Source organism: Python bivittatus, unplaced genomic scaffold (genome assembly GCF_059951505.1).
Source record: "Python bivittatus isolate LINGU-HERP-01145 unplaced genomic scaffold, Pbiv_v1 ctg000580_np1212, whole genome shotgun sequence".
NCBI classification, from domain to species: domain Eukaryota; kingdom Metazoa; phylum Chordata; class Lepidosauria; order Squamata; family Pythonidae; genus Python; species Python bivittatus.
Genome location: NW_028277087.1, coordinates 31107708 through 31112500, shown reverse-complemented (window position 1 = coordinate 31112500; position 4793 = coordinate 31107708).

Genomic DNA, 4793 nt, shown 5'->3' with positions numbered 1-4793 from the left:
TGAGGTCAGGATAATGCGAGAAAAAACAAACAGGAGGAACTGCAGATCAAGGTATTTGAAGTGATCTGTGGATAACAAAGAAAATGAGCAGGTTGCAACTAATTAAAACAGTTTTTCAGAATAAGCAGCAAATTTAAGAAAATGTCCGGAGGGTTAGGGAACAGGTATGCAGTAGGTTGGTCCAGGAACAAAGATTTTTATTATATACAATCAATATATCCTACAGTGGAATTGCTGATAAGCCTGCAAATATTTTGTGTTTGGAATTAAAGAGGACCAGGCAACTAAAGGAGGAGGATCAAAATCTTTTAGTTTATGTATAATGAACTGCTGAATTAGTCTTGACAGTGCTCCCCTAGAAAATGCTGATTTAAGGAGGTGTTCTTATTTGGATATCAGAATCTCTTCTGCCTCATAGCAAAAACTGGAACATTTATAAAAATCTACCTTCAGTTCATCTTTCTACAACAATCACACAGAGGTTCACTGTTTGTTACATTCAAATGTTTGTTGTCCAGTATACTAACCATCTTCTTTGCGATTTTATCCATCTGGGTAGCTGCTATTTGTAATTAGTGAAAGGGTAGTCACCAGTAGATCATAGAGTGAAAGGTCCTATTTGCAGATTGGGAAGTGCAAAAGGTTAAATCCTTGCTTGGTGCAATCATTTCTCAAAGCGGATGTTGTCAGACATAACAGGTGTGAATATTAGCCTGAAGTTAGTGGGACCTAATGAAACAGCCACCACTGAAGAACAGATTGAATTGGCTTTAAGTAATGAATCAGATCATTGGTCCATTAAGCCTAGTATCATCTGCTCAGTGGTACTGTCTCTCCAAAGTGTCAGATAATTGTCTCCTCCAGTTCTACTGCATTAAAGCCTTTTAATACAAGGGTGAGGCATGTATGTCTTTCAGATGTTGGATTATAATTACCATTATTCTTGACAAACAGCTAGGGCTGATGTGAATCTGGAGTCCAACAACATCCCATCTGATGGACACAAGGTCCCCACTGAAGGTGCCAGGGACTGAGCCTGGGACCTCTGTATGCAACACATATGCTGTTATGCTGAACTATGGCACTTCTTGGCCTCCTTCTTGTTCTCATCTGAAATTCAGCATGGAGTTAACTTAGCTAGTATTTTTTTGTTTTAACTTACCTTGTTCTGTGCCTGTACAAAAAAACCCTCTACTGGATAGAGTTTTTCTCCCTATATGGTGCCACTAGTTAATTTATTTTATTGATGGGTACTAAAGATGGGTAATGGTAAAAGGTGCTGGGAACTGTAATTAAGCAGTATAGAATACTACAGGTTCACAATTCCTGGATAGCACAAGCAAAATAAAGACATCATTTCCTTTCTGTGGTTTCACCAAAGAAGGAAAAAGGGGTCACATGTCCAAAGGTTTGTTGAATTCTGCTGTATATAGATTTCTTCATTACCCATTCTATGTATACTCTTATAATTGCTTCCCAACCAATCAAGGAAGTTATGTAAATAGAGATTTGGGCACCACAGTGTAGTGAAAAATGTGACAGGAAAGTGGTTTTGATGACAGACATTTTAACTTTGTCTAGTTTCAAATTTATAGGGCTTTTGCTGATGATGGAAGGCCAGGGGCAGCTTCAACCCTTGACAAGCTAAATTTTATTTTATTTTTGATGCTGAGATTTGCACTTTTAAGAAAATATCTCCTTTCTCACCAAAATGAATAGAACATAGACATCGAGGAAACAGTTTGCTCTGAAGAAACTGAATTCTTTATTTATTATTATCTTTTTAGTCTGCTACTAAGAATGTTAGGAACACTCTAACAGGAAAACCAGGTGTGTACCAGATATTTAAACTGAGTTTAAGATGATTTGTCATTGTAACAAAACATAAAAACATAATTACTTTGTATTTTTTATTTATGATTACAAATTGTTATGTAAAATACTTTTTTTTTCCGTTATAGAAACATATATTTATTTTGTTACTGAATTTTTATCCTGCTTTAATGGGGGGGGGGGATCTCCTGTGACTTTATTCCCAGAACAACAGCAAGCCTTTCAGGTAGATTGAACTGAGAACTAACAGCTGAAAGTCACCCAGTATGACAGGAGACCTGAACCCAATTTTCTTTGGTCTGGCCCCTAAACTCCCGCAGTATGTGTGTATGATAAAAGCATACAGTGTATGTACTTATGGAATAATACAGCTACTAGCTCAATCATCATTGAGTTTAAATAATGTCATTGCAGCCAGTACTAAAAAAGAGATAAAATATGAAAATATTGACATGCTGACATGAAGTGGGTATATCAGAATACATGTGTTTGTGATATTTACATATTAATCCATTTCTGAAGGAGAGCATTATTTGCTTTTACATTTGTTGCTTAGATACCCATGTTGCAGAATGCATCAACTTAGAAGAGGCATTCCAACTTACATATATATAAAAAAATATGAATGATGTTTCTGATTGTGCATGCCCTCCATATTTTTGTAAGTACTTCTGAAAATCTCATGTTAAAGGTTCATTTTTTAAAAATGTCGATCAATGAGAAAGTTTCAAATTACTTATTCAAATTAATAAACTAGAATTCCTGTTGTGTTTAATTCTTGGTTGGTAGATAGGCAGATGAATAACCAAGCCACTATGTATCAAAACACAGAAAATAAATATTGAAATATACATTTCTATACTTGTTGTATGCTTAAAAATTCCCACATGCCAACAAATACATATATAAATAAATGAAAATAAGGAAAGAAAAGAGTTGATCAAATGAGAACAATGACATGTGGGGTGCTTATATACTTCAAGCATCCATTGCCAAGAGATACTAAATGCTCACACTCTCTCTGTGCGTATCTCTCTCACAGCACTAAAATACCCAGATATTTTATACTGGTATTGATTGTTTATTGTTATCATGCTATATTATTAAGCAAACATGAGAAAATATCCTTAGAAAACACCTCTATGTTCACTGCACACCCATGTACTGTACAAAATGTTAAACGAGTCTTCTTCAATTTGCAGGAAAAGTTTCTTACCATTTGCAGAGGAAACATATTTTCTTTGCCAAAATATAGCTGAACATTCCCAAGAACAGCTGGGATGACATTTTTTAGGAGGTTTCAATAATACTATGCCCCTGCTGTTTTTTCCTTTTCTTTATCACTGATTTCCTTTTCTTCCCTGTAGACAGAAATTTAATTTTAGCCCATTTCCTTGGTAGAAAAGTTACTTTATCAAAATACAACATTAATACTAAGCTGCACTCTCTTACCCAGTGCAGCGTTTTAAAGAACTTAATGGCTTCTCCATATTTTTAATGGCTCCAATATTATGCAGCTAATAAACAATTTCAGAATTAAGTTGCCACAATTAGGAATCAGAAGCAGGTGGCCCAATAATGTTGCTTTTTCATTTCATTTATTAGAAGGACGTGGCGGCGGAAGAAAACTCCCGCCCCCACCTCGCCCAAATAAACAATGTAGAGGTTCAGTTGTTTCATCAGCTCTGTGGTAAGAGGGGCTCGGCAATTCGCACTTCCCCCGTGGATTCCAGTCAACTTCATGCCCGCTTTTCCTTTTCTGAGTCTGCAAAGCTTCTTTGCAGCCATCCCAAATGTTGAGGAGATACTTTTATTTCAGATTTACCAGCACAAATGTGGACTTCAGCTATTAGATGCCACTCACAATCCCTGTTTTGTCATTTCTAAATATAAAAACAAAAACAGGAGCAGATGGGTTGTATTTTCCCTGTTAGGTGATCCCTGAGGTAGGTGTCTAAGTTATATATAATGCAGACACACACATGCACATACACGCCTGTGTGTACCTTAAAATCTTGCAAAGTGCTATAAAACAGCACAGAGACATTCCTCTAGTTTGCTTGTTTCTGCGCTTTTCAGTCCCTTTGCCTCTTTGAAAAAGAAGATGTTAAGCTGAAGCTGCAGTTGTCCCCAGGTTCAGTGTTACGAACGAGGCAGTAAGCAAGGAAATATGACCTATAAATGCATCGCTTATATAAGGAGAAATTGTTGTTCTCAAGAACAGGGAAACGCGCAACACGCCTCTCGTTCTCTTTCCCTGAGCGGTACATCCATTCTTTCCGCGAGCAGGGCAGGAAACTGCTGTGGCCCTGGCACGCCCTCTAGCGGTCCGAGGCTCAGCAACATGGCTCTAGGTCCAGGCGCAATTCCTGAGAATTAAGAGTCAGGTGGAAAAGCTGGGCGTCCTTGAGAGAAATTCCGGACTTTATATATAAGAGGAAAGCATTCATGCTCTCCTGCGGTCCCATGGGTAGACCTAAACTGCTTTAAAAATCCGTCTTTTCTTTAGTTTTAAGAACTATCCATTGTTGCAACATTTCTTTTCCTTTGTGAGTTTCCTTTGCTTTTAAAAACTCATTGTAACCTTATTTTTGGCACACGTTACAGCAGAGATTCAAACTGTGGGCCATGACTTTGGGAGGTCAGGGTAACTTAGAAGAGGACCCACAACATGGGTTTAAACTGATCAGTCTTGCACAGAAAAAGTGGGAGTGCAGTCAAAAGACACTCCTGTTTTGCTTGGGTTAGACTCAGTGGGTCCTGGAGTGAGTTTTGAGAGATGGCTAAGTCCGCAAGCCAATGATCCACCAATCATAGTAGTGCCAGTTAGTGACTTTTGGTTTAATAGGTAGTAGTAGATTATTTTAAACATCGCACCTTTCACAGTGAAAAAAGGTTTTATGGGGTGGGGGGGGGAGGAAAAGGGGAAACAGGACAAGAAATCCAGCAATGTTTTTTTG